Source organism: Anopheles stephensi, chromosome 2 (genome assembly GCF_013141755.1).
Source record: "Anopheles stephensi strain Indian chromosome 2, UCI_ANSTEP_V1.0, whole genome shotgun sequence".
NCBI lineage: Eukaryota > Metazoa > Arthropoda > Insecta > Diptera > Culicidae > Anopheles > Anopheles stephensi.
This window is the reverse complement of record NC_050202.1, coordinates 3,274,561-3,297,621: the sequence shown is the minus strand read 5'-3', so window position 1 is coordinate 3,297,621 and position 23,061 is coordinate 3,274,561. Positions and strand designations below refer to the sequence as shown.

General features: G+C 45.7%; 1 protein-coding gene and 1 long non-coding RNA gene across 13 annotated transcripts in view; both read left to right on the top strand.

Annotated features, from left to right (window-relative positions):
- Positions 1-23,061, top strand: part of LOC118503600 (MOB kinase activator-like 2) — a 92,714-nt gene that overhangs the window by 44,189 nt on the left and 25,464 nt on the right. The window lies entirely within an intron of this gene.
- LOC118503609 lies at positions 1,701-11,939 on the top strand. The gene is made up of 2 exons (XR_004905197.1): positions 1,701-1,769; positions 11,744-11,939. It is a non-coding gene; the product is annotated as an uncharacterized LOC118503609 (long non-coding RNA).

Here is a 23,061-nt window from a genome sequence, read left to right as displayed (position 1 = left end):
GGCAAACGTCCTGAAGAATTAGACATGGGATCCATTTTCTTTCGTATTGTCTAGCATACTGTTCCCATGAAAATGAGAACGATGAAATATGTTACCTTCCGTGCACTGCGAAATTGTAACAGTAGGAGTTAACTTGAGAGCTTAAGTTCCAAACTGGCTGAGACTTGTTAGGATGGTTGGAGAAGCAGCTCCTGCTCCTTGAAGCTAGTAACGAGAGATAGCAGTAGTAAAATCATTTTTATTCTCTTTCTCCACCACACACTGTAGTGTAGTCAAATAGCTTACACCTCAAATACACTGTTACCACGCATCAGCAAGATGTACACACAGTATACTATTCCCTGAATCACTATGACACCCTCAACAACATACACTACGCTCCTCGGAATGACAATGTGTATGCTTTTGACGTCTACCAAACGCAATCCCATGTCCATGCGTGAATCAACTTCCGTGCTATTATCACGGTACGGATCGTACATCGGCGCATTGCATTGCATCATCCGTGTGATGTAGCTGTCAAAGAACGCACACTGACACCCGTCCTTGTTGGCCAGTGCAGTCGTCCAACTGTGCAGGCGCATGTACGGATAATGCTTCAGCAACGCCTGCAACGTTCGTCTCGTTTCCGACGTGTCACTGTTCTGCGATACGAACAACCAGTATCCATTGACGTGGCTGCGCTTTTCCACTATATTGTGACACATCTGCACAAACAGTGCGCGCGATGCGTGACCCCAAAGCTCGTACCCAAGCTGCAGTTGGAGACACGCGCCGTTGTTCAGCGTCTTTACGCCCGGGCGCAACTTTATCTTAATGCCACAGCACCGGTCACCGTCTCGGTAGTTAAAATGCGTTTTGATCAAATCCACCGTAAACACGGCCGTCACCTGTCTGCAGCTCAGCGTCAGCTGCAGCTGGGTCGCGGTGGTACAACGCACCGCAAGATCTATGCAGCGCCAGTTGATGCCGCCGGTGCGAAAGAATGTATCCGTCCGGCTGCCGGACGGTTCGTAGGGTTGATAATCGACCGGATAGAGGTGCCATTCGGTGCCGATGGCGGTCCGGTTACCGTTGGAGCACATTTCCACTATTGAATTTCTAGCCGTCGGAGGCTCTTTACACTGTCCAGGACGCTTGAGTCCCGAAATCACGGACGAGTAGAGTAGCAATAGCCAAAACCGCAATAGCACCATTGCAAGCCGACATGTAACGTGTGACTACGGGGCGACTTTTGGTGATGTCCAATATATAAGGCAGCACTACCTGTAAGATGATTTAGAGAATCGACCAAATCGATCAATCGATAGCAATTTCAGCATCAACCACTAATGACGTCTGGGTAACAGACCACCTTACCTTGGACTGGAAAGACACTTGGAGATTATGTGCGTAACTTCAACTTAACGGACATGAAAATTTGATTGCCTTTTGAAAGCATTGATACTGCGTGCTAAGGAGTCTATGACGAGCTGGTTCTGAAACACTTCTTAGCACGTGTGTTAAGGTTTAGACACGTTACATTTCCTTCATGAATGTATAATATCCTCAAACTATACCATCTAACGACTCTCAACATGGATCTAATTCTATTTTTTCTTTTTCTCTCTCTCTCTCCTCTACTTTTAGGTAAGTGTCCAGCGTGTGTATAACAGCCTTTTTACTACCCCCGTTGGACGCAGTCCTTTCGTAGGCAATCTATTTTTGGAGCAACACTTTCTCAACGCTGCACAATGGCTTCTAGCGATAGGATTAAAATTTTCATCCGAGTAGGTGGTTCCAGAGCGCATGCACTTTGCGTTGCGTTGCATTACCGGGAACAGGAACTAGTTCTCTAGCGAGACCTTCAATTACAACTACACCCTATCGCCTTGTGAGCCGTTCCAGCACGGCGGGGCGAAGGGTAGCTACTTCTAGACCAGTTTCTAAAGGTATCAGCTTAAAGAGACCGTGTACAAAACTGTCACATGTGTTTTCACATGCAGTTACTTGATCCGGAGGGGGGGGGGGGGGGGGGGAGTGCACAGGCTCCTTGTTCCGGGTGCGCAACGATCACGTCTCGTTCGTTCTAGAGAACCACTGTTCTGTGTGTGTGTGTGTGGGGGCGAACGTGCTTCGCTGATTTGTGATCGCGTGAGCAATTTGGTGCGCATACGACCAGGGTGCAGTACGATCACGGGGGAAAAAAAACCGGAAAACCCGCTGTTCCAGCCACTGAGCAGCCGCGTGTGTATTGCACGGGCACTAGAGAGATCGGTATTGTTTTTCGCTGGTGAAGTTTGTCTCAGAGCCTGCAGAGTACTCCGTCACAACAAGGAATCGGAAACTGGGGCGTGTAGCGCAAGACAAACACTAGACAGCGAGTTGCAGGGGGACCTACTTTGTAAGATGGAGCATGGTCGCCAACTTTTGCTATTGGGAGCGAGGCTAAACGTGCCATGGCATCGGGAGACAATCGATGTTGGGATTAGTTTATTACAATACCGGCTTACAGCATTAGCGGCGCTTTGGTTCCTTTCGTTCCGATCGAAGCGCTGATGAGACCGCAGACAACGGGTCGCTCTGCTAGAAAGTGCCCACAATTGGCACGCGGTGACGCTTTGTGGACGCGTAGAAGGCATTATAATACACACACCGCGGGATACACCGAGTGTGGCAAAGCGCGCCTCTGTGAAGGTTAATTGTTTTGTTTACCAACCGAACCACTTCCCGGGTTTGGCGCGCTGCATCGGCCGCACGGGAGAGGAAGAACGCGTGCACCATATCGCCAGCCTCAGCTGGAACCGCCGTGATTGCGTTCTGCCTGAGAGGCGATCTATGGCTGGTGTAGTAAAGGGAAAATGTCTTTGTCTTCTCCACCCGGTGCACGTACGATTGTTCCGTGGCGCGTGGCGTTTGAAGAATGAAAGCTGTGTCGCGGTCGATGAGCACGGAGCGGAGACAACGCTCTGCCTCCAGATAACACAAACCATATTCATCGTAAAGGAATTTAAAACGCAACCAGCCATGGGGCAGTAGATGACAGTTGGCGGCGTTATTGTTCAGCACAGCTTCAGCTTTTGTGGGCAATTTTTGTTTTAACAATAATATTATTAAAATTCATTAGCCGCAGTGTGACTCTGGGAAGGGGTCGCCATATTCTTGAGAGTGTCACAGTTGCTTCAAGACCCACTTCAATAAAATTGCACCGTGAAGAACGCCATTTGTAATGACGACTTTGCGTCAGCAAACTAATGAATTCGCAATTGTACGATGTCCTTGGCTGGATCTTAATGCAATCCGGTTCCGGGAGAAATGCATCTGACACCGCAAACCTCTCCCCCGCTGGTCAGCCCTTTCTTCCCTTCCCAGCTGCGGGATAATGGGAAAATTTGCATTATGATTCATGGTTAGAAAGCTCGCCTCTCGGTACCATTTTTCTGCACGGCCATTGCGGTTATAGTGGGGTTACGTGAACCTCGTGTTTCCCCTGCGAGTCGTTTGCATAACGCTGCGCGTCCCATGTGTGCGCAACCTGTTGCCGTGCGGTGTGCAAGTTGTCGATGTTGAAGGAAATGGCAACGTTAGCTTCTTTGGACACACACACACACAACCCTTAAGGTTTCTGCTTAAAGGTCATGCCGTTGTTTTTCCAACCCCGGCCGACGGAAGCTATTGTTATGATTTGACCGCACGCGCTTCACTTTCTTTCGTCGGTGTGTCGCCGCGGTGTGTCGGAGATTGGTACCAATTGTGTGCCACACGCGCAAATGGTCACGAAGCGCGCCTTTATTCGTTTTTCTTGCCAACCGTTTGTTAAAACGCTGGAAAAAGGGTTTTTTTTTGCAACGGACAAAAGAAGCATAAACTATTTGGTGCAACAGTCATTCCGGTGCGGTGGAGCGGTTTCCCGTTCGCTTCTAACCTACTTCCTTTAGCCTTCAGCGTACGCTGCTATCAATCCCTTAGTGATGGTAGATTAAGGTGAGACGAGAGCTTTTGTTACTTTATCATAGCAGATACGTTCCTTTCTCGTTTTTCAGCAACATTTGGTGTCGCCTAAAGATAATTGCTTCGGACGGAGATATACGGTTCACGTTTCACGGAAAGTTTTCCACATGTAAAATATTAACCAAATACGGAAAAATGATGCGTTTCAATATTTTAATTTTGAAGAATGCCTTCCAGTAAAACCCCTTTTTTTGCGAGAAGGGACAACATATTGATATGCTTCTTCACAATTCCGGTTTCTTCTGCAACGTTTAAAAAAATACAACATCATCCTTGCAATAAACAAACGTGAAAGGCCGGGGCACACCAGTCGTGATGTAGCGAGCGTCATCACTGTCGCGCGCGATCCCTTGCTTTTGTCGGCCATTTTGCAAAAGCCCTCGAACGAAGAGGGCGAAGAAAGGGAATGTATCGAAATAATCCTGGTGGGTTAAAAAAACTTGCCAGAATGTTGGAATATGATGTAAGCGAAGGGCGGAAGACGACCGCCTTTACAATGTAAAAGGCCCTTCTCGATGGGGGGTGCCTGGGAAGAAAGTGTGGTTAGGGATGCTTCCAAGAACATCCTCAAAAGCAAACGGATGCTGTGCAAATATTGGTGCATCCGCTTCCCGCCGCCTACCTGTTGTGAGCGAAGGTGAGGATGTGAGCGTCTTCCGAACCAGGTGACCAGGAAGGTGACGTTCAAGAGGATGCCCAGGGGAGAGAGAAAAAAAGCACACAGGAAAAGAAAATGTAAATACCAAATTCTTTGTGACTCAATACCTTCCAAAAAGCGCTGGCAGGGGCGTAAGATAGCAGACGAGTGAAAGACGACAGAGTGCAACAAATTTTTGGATTAATCTTTCAAGGTCCCTTTTCCTTACGGCTGGGAAAGCATGCTGCCGGGTGCTGGAAGCTGTTGAACGGGCTGGCGGTGATGATGGGAAAGCCCGCTGGCTTTTGGTGCTGAAAGACAGCGCGCACAACATTGCGGGAAGATTGCGAGGATCAAATATTTACCCCCAAACCGTCAGTCATTCCATTGTTCCGAAACGAAGCTCTTTCCACACACGAGTGTAAGATGAGCGGGGAGGAAACAGTTTTTCCAGAGAATTGTATTTTTTCAAAACTAAACCGACGGAGGAAGGCTTCCAATTTTTCTGGCCCAATTTTTTTGGCTCAACAGGTCACTCGGATGTGTTGGCGAACGAAGCTTGTCCGCCTGAAGCTCCCCAGGTACTTTGTGCATCAACACTACTTGTCGATCGTAAATGATTCACCTTTATCATTTAAATTTGTTTAAATGTCAAGTGAATAACTGCTTTCGAACTGTAAAACATTAAAGTCTCCGGTGGATGGAGGAGCACCCTCCTGATGCTGAAGCCGGCTCATCACGACTTCCATCCATTCGCCCATGTAAGCGTGGGCTCATCTGTGCGTAAATTCAAAAGGGATGATTGAGACGTGAATAAATTTCTCGAGTGTGAATAAATCAACTGAAGCTTCAAAGAGAAGGTGTTCCTGCGACTGGTTGAACATCACAAACTGGAAGAGATGCTCAATGTAGCTGTTAGCAGCTTCAAGGACACGTGCTTTTTGCTAACGAAGATTGCATACTTTCACCGGGGGCTTTAAAGAAGTCGGAGAGATTGCTCCATTTTTGCTAGTGATGATAAGAGTGACGTGTCTTAATAATGTGTAAGGATGATTAATAGCTCGAAATCATCTACTGTTGTTACCGGCTCAGTCGAAGTGCATAGAAATCCATTTACAATGAGCAGATAATGTCTGTCAAAAGTCGAAGCACTTCACTAGCTGCTAGCTGATGCAGTAGTAGTTTATCTCTGGCGACAACCGAAGGTGATCAACAGCAAACAAAATCCTGTAGCGATGTAAAGGGAGCATTAGATAAACTGCTTGATGATGAAAATGTCATCATCGTACCAAGGTTTTCCAATGGATAGAGAAGGAGCGATACGACGCTAGCGTAGGCTTCGGCGCACCATCCCCGCTAGGACCAAAAGTTGATTTATCCACGATTGTTGCTGCACAACCAGCAATTCCAACAGAGGAGATACATCGCCACCCACACCACGCGTCGCGGGGCAAACCACTGGCTCCAGTGTTTTGCATTCGCTGTTTGTCGTACGATTAGACACCCACTCCGGCTGTGCGCCTAGTGACTGGTGAAGTTGTAGTGCCTGCTGATGTAAGTGACGCCGAATCTCTTGGGCACACTATTAGTTCAAGGGAATACGTGGCCGACCCTGAAATTCGCCTGCCTGGTTGGTGAAGGGGGGAGCAGCAGGAGCAGCGCTCGGTGTTCCTGGGGGTGTTTCGATAATTGTCGTTTGTCGTTGCCAAGGAACTGCAAAATTCGTTTCACGGGTGTGCAGACTAGTTTGCGAGAGCTTTTTGCATGACGCAAGACGATGGAAAGTGAGGCACTGGAATTGGCTATCTAAGGCTGGTCCAACCAAGATTTGTGCTCAGAATCGGACGCGGTGCGTTACTCGCTTACCGTTTGAACTGACCTCGTTTTTCCTTTTCCTTGGGACCTAGATAATACTGATAGTACACCACGAAACAACTGAACAAAAATTAGTGTGTGCTCCGTCTAGCTTCCTTTTGTGGGCCCAAACCAACCTGTGTCACCCGACTACCGGCTGACATTATTCAAGCTGTCATTTTCTTCACCCGCCAGTTGAGAGGTGAGCTGAGGTGATGTGTCGTGCACTCACATGTACACCGCACACCACTTCGCTCTATCGCACTGACAGCTGACCGGTTTGACTTGAGCTTAATTTAGGCCCACAGCTGATGGTAACGGTGATGATGACGACGATGATGATGATGATGATGATGAGGCGATGGTTGCATGCTTGGCCGCCTCTGCTGTGCCCGTTGCACGCGCCGGTTGTTCGCATCTCATCTCGTCGTCCGTTGTCGCCGTAGCGGCAGCAGCGAGCCGAAAGCTGATAGCGTCCGTGATGTTGCAATCGGTCGGTTTTACTACTTGCCTAGTGACCGCGACACACGGAGCAACCTCGGCATCATGTAGGATGGTGCGAAACCCATCATATCGTCGTCTCGTCTGAATTGGTCGTTATTTGACCTACTCGCACACATGTAACTGCCGGTGCGGTAGGGAAACTGCAGCGGTGAAAGAAAAAAAGCTATACTACTAGCAGTGGAGCGGTTGGTAGGTAGTAGTGAGCAACCTTTCAGCAGCTCACAAAAAAATATCCATCGAGCTGCTGTTACTCGGCTGTCAAACGAAATTTCTAGCATTCGTACGTAGAGGTTGGAGGAACTTCGGTCCCGATGGTTGTATTTTTTGGCACTGACAACCCGACAGCATGGAGAATGTTGTTCTTGGCGTTGAAGTAGCACATGTTCTGTTGACAGGTCACCCCATCGTCAAATCGTCAAGAAAGAAGAGTTGAGAGCGCAATAGGGGGCGTCCTTCACCGATTCCTTCCACCGAAGGAGATCTTTCACCTGAGCAGCACAGTCTGGTGTATTCAAACTAGTTTCAAACGACCAAGGTAACTCGATCAACACGCGGTCATAGTTTCGTCGCTCTTGTCTTTCGGTGCTGCCTTCATCTTCACGTTTCACGCCGGTCTTCGGGGTTGTGTTGGGGGTTTGCTTCCTTCTCTAGAACACACGCGCACACACGCTGGACGCTCCACCTTCCCTGGTTGTCCCGTTGGCATCAAACTGTGGCTGGTAATTGATACTGGTTTGCAGGCTGTAGTTCTCCGCACACGACACTCACTCGACACGACGAAACGCTGCAACGTATCACTGCTAACCTGATTCTAATGTCAAGGTTGCTTCCACGTTAAAGACTTGACTTACCTGGTGGTAGGCAAGTGTCGTAGAAACGGAGGTGTGGACTGTGGACACGATGATAAACGCATGTCAGTTAGGTATGCCTTCACGTTTTGTCGGTTCCTGCCGATACTCTCGCGTGGCGCTGCACATACGCCTATGTCTTAACCACTCCCAGGCACAAACAATTAAGACGTAGCTCCGGGATATTTGCCACAGGCGGGGCGCCAGGCAGGCACACGATATCTCCAGATGAAGTCGATGAAATGTTATACAGCCAAAGAAGTAAAAGTGACCCCACTAGCCCTGAGCACACGGGGGATTAGATCGGGTGTGAGGGCGAATGCACGTAGACAGAGAGTATTTGACTATTCATTTTCATCACGCCCAAGTTCGTTTGCTTTCATCACTGCTTTGAGCTGTTGCGTTGGCAGTTTGTGCAAGAGACCAATTTTCATTGATCTTGATGTTACGCTTCAATGGCTATTTTATGTGCGTTTTTTTGGAAGTTTCTCCTTAACAGCTGTTTTAACTGCTCCACGTGGTAGGCAATCAAATTAGGAATGGTTTTTCTTTTGGGAGGAGGGAGTTTCGAGCCACGAAGCGAATTAATTTCGCACTCCCCACCGTGGCACACTGAAGTAGTGTCCCAAAACTGGAGACAGATTAAGTGATGAAATTAATGCCCGATTCTACTGTGGAACAAGAGACAGCCAGCGGTTAAGTTACACGTGCGTGCGCGCGCGGCTACTAAGTGTCACTATGATTGATTTGTTTACGCGCCCGGATCGAGTTCGGATTAGTCATTGCGCCCGGTCGCCACACCGTTGGTTGCCACGTTTCGGCACGTGGTTTCCAGGCGTGATTTCGAAGCGAAACACACAGCTGGAGCGTTTTAGTGTTCTTCCCCGTTACGATCCAATTACTCGTTTCGGTGCTTTGCGTCAAGTTTTGCTCGTTTGCTTGAATTTCCAAGAAAATACGGAAATGTCAAGCGAACGGGAAATGAGAAGGGGAAATTGGCGGAGTAAGAGCGTTTCTGTTTTCTCACGTCTGTGAAGGTGATTTAAGAATTTTTCCTAACAACCGCATTCGGAGGGCTTAAACTCGCTCTCTTTATGCCAATGATTTTTTTTAAGTGCATTTTTACTAATAGAAGCGAGACGTGTTATTGATGTTCTGTGTCAACGTTTAGCACTGAAGGTCATTTCTATTGCTAGCCGGCGCGCGCAGCAGAAGCGTCCGTGGAATTGAAAACAATCCAATCCAACTTCAAGGAACTGGGGGGGGGGGGGGGGGAATGTTTTCCTAAACATCACATCCAACCAAAACACTAAATCCCCATGTCCGTGCCTTCGATACGCTTGTGTTGTGCCATTAGTTCTAATGGATGGGGGCAATAAAATTAAGGGTTTAAATTTAAATATAGATTAAAATGTAACCCAAATCACCTCGCTAATATCTTTGACCTTGTGTAGCTGCGCAGGAGGTGAACACTCCAGACCCGGGCACTCGAAGTGTTGGTAACGAAAATCCTCGGCCAGAAAAGCTGGAAGAAAAAAGGGACTGATCGGAAGGCAGTTTTCTCTTCACCCTGTTTTTTTTTTTGGTGCCAACTTCATTATCTACTGATTATGATCGTTATCATCGTGTATGCGCCTTTTCGAACCGATTTTTGCACCCATTTTCTTTGGCTGACGGTGAGGAGTTGTGATTTTTCGCGAGCAACCGACATAATTACAGCCTCGAAACGGGGTTAAAAGTTCAATAGGGTGCGTTTTTGTTTCTTTTTTTTTGCGTCAATTTTCCCTTTTTCCGATACATGTAGAGTTCCTTTTATGTGTGTGTGCGCGAGTGTCTGAAGGCGAAAAGATAGCAAAAGCAAAAGCGGAAACATTAAACAGAGCTAAAGGTGCTTGAAATTGCTTTCCTGAAGTAGAAAAACTGTGGTGCCAACAATAAAACAAAACCGAAAAAAAACCAAACTCCCCAGCCGGGAGTTAATTTTAAACTCTCCACTCACTCACGTGTGCACACGAGTATAACTTCCGGATAGCTATAGCAGCTTTTTGATGGGCAGCGTTGGGACCTTTGGAGCGGTAGAAAATAGCCAAACTGGCCTTAGCGCAAACATGATCATTGGGAATTACTTTTAATTTAGCTTGTGTGTTTTTTTTGTGCTGGTTTTTCCTCCACGGTTTTTCGCAGAGTTTTAGTTGCGCGCGAGCACCACGCGCCATTTGTATGTTAATAATAGTTGGCCGTTTTTGGCAGGAAAATAAGTTTACGACCCTTTCGGGGGAAGAAATAAATGATAGTTAAAATGTAATGGGTTTGAATAACTAATTGTAAAGCTTTTTTGTAGTAGCTGTTGTTAAAAATCAAGGGAGATTTGTTGGGATAATAAAGCGTGTGTTTTGTTGTACATCAGGGAAGCAGCGCGGGTTTAATTAAAATGAAAGGAGATTTTAATGAAATAAATTTAACCGCTTGCGGCAGAGTCTACTTATAAGAAAAAGTCACCCAGAGCTCTCATACTTGTTGCCGTCACTTGTACGCTGTTTAACACTCTCATTGTGTACTGCCGAAGTGTGTCAATCGCGAACCCGCCAACGTCAACCAGAATAAGAACTCAACCGATAAGTGTAGACAGTTTAAAGTGAAATTTAACATCATCGATACTGGTGGCAAACAGTTTACCTCAGCGAACCAGCACACTTCACTTCTTGTTTTATTAATCCCCCGCCATTTTCCGAACTGCTGCCACGGCAGTGCCCCCTCCCTCCCCAGTGTGTGTGTGTAATCCTCGCCCCGTTTCTTCTGCCATCGATTTTCCTACGTTAAATGGCACAAATTTCGAAAAAAGTACGGCTTGCGCTTAATTGGCGTAATTACATGCTAACTGTAAATTTAATGAAGCTGCAATTTATACCCTTCTGCAGCAAGCTCACCCTGTTCGGTTCGCGTTGCCCCACGCGCTTCTCGTTGCGCCCCGTTTCCGTAACTGGGTTAGATGAATTAAGCAAAGGGTGGGGTGGGTGCTTCGAAGGGCGGCCCAGTGGCGTTTTGTGGCAGGAAGCGGTGAGATGATTCTGATGAAATATGTGGAAATCATTCTCGGGATGATGGGAGTACGCTCGGTCGCTCGTTAGTAATCGATTCCATTTTGACCATGAATCCTGAATTTCTTTCTTGTCGAAACGGCACCACACACACACACACGTACGCGTACATTAATCATGTGGATTTTATAATGCTTCACTGTAACTAACGAAAACACAATTTGTCTGGTGGAAAGCGCGTGTGTGCTTTTTTCTTGCAAACGAGTGTGTGGTGCCTTGTGCCACGAAGGGTTAACATGCGTTGCAGTATTATAGCGCACGACTGTCGTTGATTGCACCAATTATCGATCGTTGGTAATTGTTTGATTTGCCGTCACACACAATCGCATTGGATCGGGCGCCGGATCAGCTGATGTTGATGTGTCTATAGAGCGTTAGAGTAGTTCCTGTATGCCGACCGTCATCAAAAAGAAGAGCAAAAACTGTCTGCAGAGAGGATCGATTTGTCGCAATGCTTTTAATGCCGCGCGATGATCGAACGTTGATCAGTGCACCGCAACACCGTTGTGGGAAGTGGATCGTTTTACAATTTCCGCCCCGTTTTTGGTTGTTGTTCTGGTGTGGTTATCCGGTTCCTGTCCCCTTTGATCGTAGCCCAGTTTCAGGCTAAATGTTTTGGGAGGTAGTTTTTGGGCATCCCACCTAACAGAACCGGTTGGGTTGCTGCGGGATAACGGACTGGCGGAAATAGCTGGTTCTAGAAAATTTATTTATTTAAAGTTCAAACGTATCAAATATCGTAGAACGTCTCTTGTCTTTGTCTCGGACATGCTTTTACTTACATTTTGTTTTATTTTTCATTCTCATTTTAGGTAAGTGTCGTGGCGCGTGTCCCAACTGTACATTTCTCTGTCTCGGATCGATGCTGAACTTCAGAGCCCTAATGCTGCCAAACAGTTGAGCATGGGAAAAGACTTCAATCCTGTAATATTCAACAGAAAATTCATAGGATGGTGTAGCAAGTATGGATGGAAAATAAGACCTCAAATATTCAGCCTGACTACATGATACAGGGGGGAGTCCACATGTCTAAAACAGCGCCACAGTATTGAGAAGCAGATGAAGGTTTCAAAAAATGTTTCTATAGACAAGTCGGAACTGTCAAAATCACATTCAAAATTATCTGCATCAGCGGGGGTTTCTTTCAACCAAAAACAACACAAATTGACTTCTTCTTATGCTCCAACCCTGAAGCCTAAGCACGCAGCATTCCTTTCCTTTTGCTCTTTTGAATGGAGCATCGTCCTCCATTCCCAGAAAGAAAAGATCTAAATGGATTTTATCTCACCATTGTTTCTCCGTTCCATTCTATCATCAACACCGGCTTTGTTGTTGTGTGTGTGTGTGTGTGTGAGCCTTTTTTACGGCCTTTTTTTCGGTGACCGACCTCCTTTTACGCGCATGAACAATAGCTGCCGGCTAAAAAGCCGATGCTGGTCATCACATCGGGGAGTGTGAGAGGAATGTGTGTTTGATAGATACACATTTAACGCTTTTCGCACCAAACACGAAAAGCTTGAGCCTTAAAATAAAGTGTCAAAAAGTGAAAGCCGCATCCTCCGTTGTGTGACGCGACTTTTTTTCAATTATGATTTTGTAAAAGAAAAACAACAGACACACACACACACGGTTGTCGTTAGGAAGGAGCGAGTGGATAGAATGGAACCTGATGATAATGATGATGAGCTGCTGATTATATGGTTTAATTTTTGAATGAACACGGGGAAAAACGCGCGCGAAAAACTGCGCGTCACACCTGCGTGTCTGGAACTTTCATTGTTAGTTTGGCTTTTTTATATAAGCGATGATGATGATCATGCTGGTGGCGGGAAAAAAGAAAAGAAACTGGCAGAGCAACATAGGCAATGGTTAACCTCCAAAAACGTAAGCAAAAATAACGCTAAACATGAAGAAGAAACGAAGGTCAAATCGAGGAGTCGACAGAAGTGAAAATCATTCATCATATGTTGCTGTGGCTCTTGGTGTGTGTGTGTATGGGTTGAACACGCCATGTGACAGTTGACTAATGAATTTAAAAATGGTTCAAAGATGGGCTTTATGAAACAGCGGAACAGTTAGAATATGTTTATCATATTTTAGTACAAAGTATTAGAAAAATAGTATTATTTTTGTCTAAAAGATTTTCCATAAAAACAATGTTGGTTAGGGAATTTTTCCAATGCTACACCGAAACTAGAAAAGGGTGAAAATGTCGTTTCTTTGCATCTGTTATTATTATTTTCAAACGAAACCGTGATGGTGTAATGCCTTTAAAAGAATATGATGGATGAGGCACTCCCGATGCTTCTCTTATACAAGCCACTGTGTTACACCTTATCTGGGTGGGTCTAGGGGGGGGACAAGTAGTGGGTGCTATTGCTTTTGTGAGTGCTACTTGTGTCCCATGGAAAGTTTGCTGAATATTCATGAACGAACGAATGAACGGTACCGCTGCCTCCCTCAACGATCGGTCTTTTTTTTTACTCTATTTATTTTGTACTTTTCATCAGCGTCCAACCGTCACTCATCGTGGAAAAGCGATCGTGAATGGAAAATTGCATGCCCTTTTGCCTACTGCCAACTGCACAGTGGGATTTGAATAATGATTTGCGGGGGAAAATAAAATAAATCAATATTGAATAATTTGTAGTATGGAGAATAGGTACAATTATTGTCACAACATAACAATTCTTTTTAATTAAAAATTGTCTCATAATTTTTATTCCGTTTGTACGTATTCCCACTGTGTGTGTGTGTGTGTGTACCCATCACCATCACCAAGCACCATCGGTATCGGTATGATAAAAATATGAACGAAAAATGGACGTGTTTGTGCTGATCGGTTCGCGTTTTTTCCCGTTGGCGGAGGAAAATGGCGCGCGTGATTGATTGCCTACTTCCTTGCTTGCCCGATGCTCCAACCCTTATACTTTGTGAAACGGAGCACTATCGGCTAACGCTAAACGTAACAAACGAGACCACCAAGAACGACCGAGCCCTTATGTGGGCTTATCGATCCCTCGATACCGTCAGCAGTGCTGCTGTGTGCACACCAACGACAAGACAGCTTCGTTCGTCCGCGTGCGATTTTTTGTTCTTGCTCCTTCTTCTTCTGTGGCTTGTATTTTTTTTACGATGTCATAAAGGGATGGGGCAAAAGATTTAATTTTATGCACATGACACACACACACACAGACCGCCATAATTACCGGAACCGGTACGGATTTTTTTTTAGTCGTTTTGCTTTATTTTGTGTTCCTTTTTGAGTGCGCTCATCTAACCTGCATTGCGAGCCGGAGGTTTCAAGCGGGTTGTTGTTGACCCACCCCATGATTCTTAGTACCATCAATCATACTTGGCCGTTTGTTTATGGCACGGAACCGTATGCTTTATAGCACATTTCCGAAACATATCGGTGCATTTTGCGCTTTGCGACACATTTTAATAACAGAATAAAAACATGTTAAGGTGAAACTGATGCTCATAAGTTTTAATGAAATATTTATGAGCATTGCACGGACTCAAAAAAAAACCAAATAAATCGTGTTGATAAAACATTATCGCTCATTACAGTAATTCCATTTTCCATATTTATCAGCAACCGCGTATTGACAATGCTGCTGCCCGTATCTGCCCCGTTCGTCGAACCGTTGCGTGTTGCAGTGTATGCCGTTTGCATTCTTATTTATTTTACAACGCCCAACGCTTCGATACAAGATGTAGTCGACGTCGTCGTCGTCATCGGGCGGGTACAATGTTCCGTTGCGCCCGCAATAAATAGCATCTGCACAAAGTTGGCAATAATTATTCCGGTTAAGCAGTAGCGCACCGGCAGCACAATGGGTCGCAATGGGTCGAACAAGTGTTGCCAAGCGAGCGCGCTCAGGTGCCTGCCTAGAACGTCGTTAACGTGACTCACTTTTCCGGGGCCAGGGTCGAGGTTTGCGAGGTGTTTGTGAACAATTTATGGAACAGTATTTTACGATGCTCGTCCTCAGCGCAGCGCAGAATAGCAAATCGATTCCAAATGTTTTGAAATGATCCAATATTTTGTTCGCCACCGTCAATAGCGTCAGTCTCACAGCGGTCGACGCACGGGTGTTCCGTCGATCCGTCGGCTGGTGGTCATTCTTGGCGTGTGTTATTAAATTAAATGTAATAGCTTTTGCTTTTATAGTTCGTGTTTTTGTTTTTTGTGCCCGTTTTGCAAATGGAGCAAGCCGATCCCGTCGTAGACAACTTTATTGGCGTTTCAGGCGTTTGATTGCTTTGGCACAACGGGAACGCCCAAGGACAAGCTCCATTTTATTTTGTTTGGATATCGCATAAAGTTGTACCTGGGCCGGTGGTAAACATGTGGACTGCTAATCGACTGGGGTTGCGAAAATCGTGACACCGGAACCAGTTTCAATATTTTGAACAGAGTTTTAGATACATGTGGTGGAATTGATATTAGGGGGACTCGTTTGTTTGGAGAATTGGATGTTTATCCACAATGTTATTTACAAGTCAACTCTCTGTCACACTCTCTATTATTTCAAAAAGTTGATGCTTTCAAATGATTGATAAATTTTGCATAACAATTTTAAAAGAATCGCAATATTAGCTTCATAAAAATAATTTGAAAATGTTTAGTTTGCTATAAAAATATACTACCATTATTATGCTATAAATTAACTGATTCTGCTATAAAATTACTTAAAAAGGTCCCTGTACGGAATTTACTCACTCAGTGGAATTCTCAAGCGATGCGGAAACGCTTATTTCGATGCAAATAACTTCCCTTAAGCCGTTCCTACGTTACGAGCACGCGAATAGCACGATCACACTCGCAACAAGAATAGGTTCCTGGTGGAAGAGAAAGCAACCCAAGATCGACAGGTTGCAGTGTACCGTACACCGGACAGAGAACAGGGAAAACAACTTCAGCAAAACAAAAAAAAAAAAAACTCCCCACACGCTCAACATATTTCGTTGTCGGTGCGGTCTTTCTCTGCCAAGCTGCTCTTGCCCCGTCCGTCCCAATGTTATGCAACGGTTATGTCTTTCATCTTAACCTGCAAGAGTTTTTCTTTTTGCAACACGTGGTGTGCGGCTGGAGAGTGTGTACTGCGCTGGTCTTACTTACTGACCCAGACGGTTGCGTCTCGTCGATTGCTCTCCCGCCAGCAAAATTGCAAATTGCTTTACAAGTTTTGCAAGTGCGCGTATGTGTGTGAAGAAGTGGATAACGAAAAAGTGAGGTTAAGTCCTTCCGAGTTCGATTGCGTTTTGATGGTCAACTTTGATAGGAAGAGCATTTAAGTACTTTGCTTGATTTGATGCCTACTAGCCCAGCCACAGAACAGTTTGTTCAACATTGTTTCGCTGTTAAAGTGTCGCTTTCAGTCGTGCTATTACTTTGCATACATTGGGTACGTTTGTGCAAGTATCATCACCAATCCATCCAGCCAATGCTGCCAATACTGGTCACTGCTGTTTGGTTACGAGTTGCAGGTTTGTTGCATCTTCTACCTTGCCACAACACACGATCATCATGCTCATCGGCATCATTACAAAAAAAAGGAAGGAACCCCCCTCCGTTTAGTTGAACTTGCCCTGTCCATGTATGAGGCTCTTCTTCTTTTTTGATCCACTCGATTAAGTTCGGCTCCATCGCTCGAGTTAGCCGTAACTGTCGTAAGCACGCGAAGGAAGCGCGAAGCTACAGATGCAAACGGCGAAGTGGATCGCCCCAACTCGTTTCATCTCGTCGACCCCCAGCGCAAAGAGAGTGTCGTCGGGGCGGTGCGGGTGCTTAACGGTGGTTTCCCGACATGTTTCTCATGTTTTTTTTTTCACTCGCGTCTACACAACATGCTGCGCAAAAAAGGGGGGAAAATCAATACCATCCATCGAGGAGCTGATGCTTTGAGGGAGGGCCGGTTTTTGGCCCCCTAAGACAGTGACCCATTTTCCCCCTTGTCGTCGCTTATGTTGTTTCTGGGTCCTCCATTTGTTGCCCCTTTTTTTGTTGTGTCTCCTTTCCACTGGCGGGTTTTGTGTCTACCTCGGTTGCGGACGACTGTTAGGACGCGACAGGACAGGAATATATCGACGGCAGTGTCAGCGAATTCGAGAGGAAAACGAGAAAAACCGGGCCCAACGACAATAACAGAAACAACTTGTCTTCTACGGTGAATTGCGTAATTGTGGGCCATTTAATGCGACGGCTTAGTGACAAAAAGGTCATAAAAACATGCAAATAAACATCGAGCCGATTCTGGCAGGGTGGTTTGCAGTTACATTGTATTATGGCGCGATTGAAAAGCGTAAGATTATGCCAAAGTTGTTACAAAAATCATCTTCAATGTTCAGTCGAATAGGGGTTTGCTAGACGCTGTTAGGATTCTGTGATAAATTTTTAATCAACAAAAAATAAAGAAATGCAATAAATAAATCGTCACAATAAGTTTACATCTCTCCCCCGAGCAGGGTTGACCTTCGCTAGTTTAGAGGTTCAACGTCCACATCGACGCAAATTCGTGTCAGTTCGGTCGGAAGCATTTTTTTTTTGTTATTGTTTTACTGCCACTTGTCACTCTCACATCCCCCCCCTTTACAAAAGGGACAATAAATTCCAATTGAAGCAAATTATCGAAGATCTGATTGCGTCTGCCCTGATTGCTGTCGATTGTTGCTACTACCCGCCGCCGTCTGCAAGTGAGTGCTTGTTCTAAAGTTCAGGCTGTCAGGGGCTGCTACTGTCCGCCTCTGTCGTTTGATAATGTCATAAAACACGAAACTTACCATTTTGATTGGCATTCCAGGCGTTGGAGCAACGGATGGGCTAAGAAAAAGTAAAAACGATTTCATTAGATTTTATCGCCCTCCTTGAGCCAATCGGAGCGATGGAACGTGATGGCGTTGTGGCGTTAGATTGAAAGATTTGGAGAATGTAGCAAGAAGAATCTAGAATTTTAGTACTCAACCAACAGCCGGAAGAAGTTCGTTTGTTGGCAATAGTTTGAATAGAAACAATTGAGTGCGAATGATTGAGTCGAGCAACCTTCCAGACAAAAATAACTTGGATTGATCACATGATATCGTTATACAACTGTGAAGAGGAGAAATGTGTGTGTTTTTTTACTGGGCTTAGCTATTTGCTATAAAAATAAAATTATAGCAGTTTTAGGCGCAACCGGGCGAGTGAGTATTTTTCTTCCTGGGTCATTAGGCATCGGTTGCTACTAATTAAGATTACTGCTGCTGGGCGATTTGGATACAGAACGAGCTGCGCCAGTTACGCTCGTTTAATTATGATTTTAATTAACTACATTCAGCTGCCTTACAGTGTTGAAATGTGGGCAAGCCAAGCGATTGGATTGCGGGTTTATAGGCAGGGATTGAGTTCTGGCAACGAGTGGTGGTCGTAATGGTAAAGTGTATCGTCCTTTTTTTATTATTTCGCTACGACAGCAAACAAAATGGCGAAACAAACCGAAAGTAAACGCAACACGGCTAGAGCTGCCTGCCTGCCTGCCGGACCTTTATGTTGTAGTTCTCACTCACCCCGTTCGAAAAGGGGGAAGAAGCGTTTTTAATTTAGCTCAGTTTTTGAAACGAACCATACGCCCTCGGTCAGTCTCGTTAGCAACCGAGCACGCGAGCTAGAAGCGACACCCGGACACACGGTGGTTTTTGTTTGCATTTAACATTTTAAGAGCATGTTCTCTGTATCCTCCCATCATCGGTGCTGTAAGGGCGATGCACAGAAGATTGCATGTCGTACGGGTTGGTGTGCGAGAATTGAAAGTGCATTTACCTTTACCTCTCTCTCTCTCTCTCTCTGTCTTGGCACATCGTCAGCAAATGGCACACGTAAACAAATTAATCATATACCAAACGATCATGAAATTTAACCAACGCTCCACAACGACACCGACTGCGCGCTCAGACACACCCCTACAGAACGTCGATGCTCGGAACAAATGTCATCCACCCCTTTGCGAAAGACAGTTGGCGGAGAGGAGGGGAGGGGGGGGGAGCGGGTAGAGTAACGGACATTGGATGCTCGGTCGAGGTTCGTCACCAAAAAAATATTCATCAAACTGTGCGCCACCACCGGCAACGATTCATTCGAAAGGTCACGTCGAGCAACGGGCTGAACGAGTTTGAGGGTCAGCCGGCGGTGGTATGAAGTAGTATATTTTTGAGCGATATACAGCCGCACACGACTGCGAATGTCTAGGTCTAGGTTTTCGCGCTTCAAAAAATGCCGGGTTCGTTAAAAATAAGTCACAAAAGATCAGCATTCAGTGAAAAAGTGGCGAGAGACACCCTTTCCATGTAACTGGTACGGACGGTTTCAACAAGCTCCCCAGCGTCATCTAGCGTAAATGTGAGAGAAAGCTATCGATTTTGACAGATACAATTACGGATCGTGGGGGGGGTGATGATGATCGCCTGCCCTACTCCAAGTGTGTCCAAAATGGTGAAAAGGTGCCGCTACTTCTGTAGGTAAACGTTAGCAGCCGTTCATTTGACGTTTGATATTTACACGAGAGAAATTTCGCAAAATTTGCAACTCAACGTGAAACGTGCAAGCTCGTTGATCGTTCGAAAAAGAACATCATTGATTACAGTTTGATTGCATCCTGAGTACGACGTCAGTAATAAGGGGCTTTGAATGTCAAACTAATCACCTAGTAGTCGTTACTACCGACACTAGAGGGTATGTGGTGGCTCCATCTGCAGGATAAATGGAGAAACGTTGTTAGCCGTCACTATGCAAATAATGGCATCGCTTTACGGCACTGGCTAATTAGCACAGTTATAGCGAATGCCAAGCTGGGAAAAATCAAAAGCCACCTCTATTCTATGGTGGACTGAATTTTCTCACCAAAGGTTCCATTTTTCAGTGTTCGACCTTGAAGGAGGTGACATTTTCCAAATGCGAGAACACTATAAATAACTTTCGGAAGTGTCGACAATGTGCTCGCAGAAGAGTGGGCTATTTTCACATATAGTCGTAGCAGCGCCTTTTTTGCATAAGCTAACACCATCATCATTATCATTATCATCTAGCCTGAGCGCGCCACTCGCATGAATGACCGCGGCGGTGGCGTCCGGTGCCGTAAACATTGACTAATCGAACGCGACCAGGCAGGCTTACAGAAGGGCAGCAGGAAAATTGGGGAAGCTCGGCCCGAAAATCGCTCTTGAAGGGCGCCACGAGGAACGCTTTTTTGTCCACGCAACAACACGCTCGCGTTCACGATCAAGCGAGTGAGCCAATGTCGTATGCAAATGAGGACCGACCCGATATTTCTGTCCCGGCGAGCATCGCCGAATGATGCTGATAAATGTCGGTGTCGTCAGACTGGAGCTGCTGTCGGTCCAGTTCGTGTAGGCTCCGTGATTTCTTAATCGTGGCGCGGCGGTTGGAACAGTTAATCCTCCGGGAAGACCTTAACCTAGTTTTTGAGAAGCAAGAAGCTTAAGAGTTACAGGTTTGACTTAAGCTTCATGAATAGAAGTTGTCATATGTCCTCGGACAATTATTTTCACCAGCCAGTTATTTTGCGAGAGAGATAGTTTTGTTTTCCGCGCAAGTAAAAATGCTCCTCATCTTTCTTTAGTACAATTGGGCCCAAATAAAATAAATCTCTACATCTACTGCTCGTCCCACTCGTCTGACAATATTTATTCGACAAAAAAATTCTCGTGAAACTTGGCTCCGAACATTGCCGGTGTGATTAAATATTATTCCTCCAAAATCCCTGGGGGGAAGAACTGCCGCCCGGTGGTGGTGCGTTCATTGCTCGCGATTAGCAGTAAACGGCTACAGTTGGCTCAATTTGTTTGTTTACGCTCGGTGCGAAATAGCAACGGGCCATTACTAGTACTAGCCAACCCAAAGCCGACAGCAACGAAATGGTGCGAAGGTGTGGTGCACAGCTCCAGGAAAAAAGTGCGTACGAGCATTAATTTAAAATGCAAATTTATCTGCTTACATCAACAAAAGGCTGTGTGTGTTCAGCGTTCGCCTGCCATGCTGTCCTCCAATATTCTGTCCGGCACTCGCCGTTGCTTGCTTGTTGCAGCACCGTTTAAGGGTGTAAATATAGGGCGCGAACGAAAAAAAAAAACCCCCCACTGCAAAAAGGGTTCTCTGGAAGCACCTTCACCACCCGTTCGCACTTTCAAATAGGTCAGTTCTTAAACCCATCGAACGGAAGGCACTATTTTTACCTCAGTTTAACGTCTCGCTTAGACCGAAACGAGACCACCGGTGGGTTCGGCTGGGGCGGTTTAGAGTGATGATGACCTTTTCGAGCTGGTGGTAGTTTTCACTTTTTGTGTTTGCACTTCCCGTTATTTCCCGTGCACTTGAAAATCGATCGACACTATTTTATGTTGGTCCAATCCTCTACTATTTGGTCGAAAGTGAAGTGTTCAACTTTGAAAGTGAGAGAGCGAGTCTTCAGCATTTCGGTCCCAAAATTGAACACACTGCTACAGCAGAACCTTCAATTATGAGGTCAATATTGAAATGAGGGTGTGCACAAAACTTTCTTTTAAACCGGAAGCACGCGTAAATGCGTTTGATGATGATGATGATGATGGGAGCGAGAACTTGCTGCTGGCGCTACTGCTGCGGGTCGTCGAAAACTGGGCTTGGTTAGCGCCATATTCTCCAACCCTTTTTGAGTCTGACGCACTAAAAAGTTGTACCACTTTTTTTAAATTTAACGCCATGTTATTCTGAAAACACCAGCGTTCTTGCGCCATTGAAGATAATATTTTTTTAAACTCCATGTTCGTGGTTTTCCTCTACAGTTTTTACCATACTGCATAGTGCCCGCAGTTTCACCACTATTATCTTCCCTGTTTCGCTCGTCCGTTATTGCAGTGACCTGGGGAAAGGTGTCTCCCATTACAGCCACCGAGCGAGGCGAGCTTGCGGGGTGCTAGCACGCTGCACTTTTAATGTATCCGGTTTCCGGGAGTGTCATCGCAGGAAGGACATCCATGATAGTTCTTTGTCCTTTCTTTTACGCTCTTGTTTTATCGACACATACACTACATCAACAGGGGGACTGATGTGTGAAGAGTCCTTGTAAAAAAAAGACAAAACCGACAACAACACCAACCACGATACAACGTCCATCGATCCTCTCTTAATCATTGGTGGTCCGTTCCGACCTTCTTCTCCCTCCCTTACTTGGTGAACTCTTTGCTGGTGGCGAACAACAAAAGACCTGCATCACACGATAATGGAGTTTTGTTTACTTTTCTACTCGCTGCTCTGCATAATGGTGACAACGCGCGCGTGTGAGTGTGTGTCCATTTTCCCGCAATGGTGGAAACCGTTCGTTCGCACATGTGCAAATCGTTGTGGCGGTTTGGACCCACGCTCCACGTTTGTGCTAAAATTGCAACGTTGTGACCTTCCCGCCACGTGTGCTACAACGGCTTGCCTGTCTGTGGGTCTGTGTGCCCTGTATGGGGGAATGGTGGCTTTCCTTTGTGGATAGCCTAACTAAACCATATTGCTTCCCTTTAACGTTATGGTAATCCCGTTTTATGTTTATAAGGGCACCCGAGCGTTGTAATGTATGCCAATGAGAGGGTTACTCTTTTTTCGTTCGTTCTACTGCACCTTTTGCACCTTCACCTTAAAGCTTCCGCAGTGGTGTGGTGTGTAAATCGATAAGTGGCAGACGCAACGGTGGCCGCGTTTCTGTGGTAGTAGTAGTAGTAGTAGAACACTATTTTGCACCGGAATGCAATTTGCACACGTGTTCTTTGGCAAATGATTTTCAAACCACACACACACACGGTTCATTACGTTTGCCATTTGCTTTTGGCAGTCGAAAGTGGCTTGCTTGGGGTGGCTTGCTGTAAGAGCAAAGATAGTTCGATCTAATGGCCCCTGAGTGGGCTAATTTATTGAATGTCGATTAACAGGCGATGGTGTAGAGGGTTCATCGATTTTTGTGGTCAATTACATGCAGTGGAATGGGAGATTAAAATTTGTTGGTAATGGAATGGTAATAGCAAAACAGATTCTCCTTAACTTCAAACCCTCGTTTCAATCCACGCAATTCCAATAGATGGCGCTAATTCGCTTTAAATCTTATCTTAG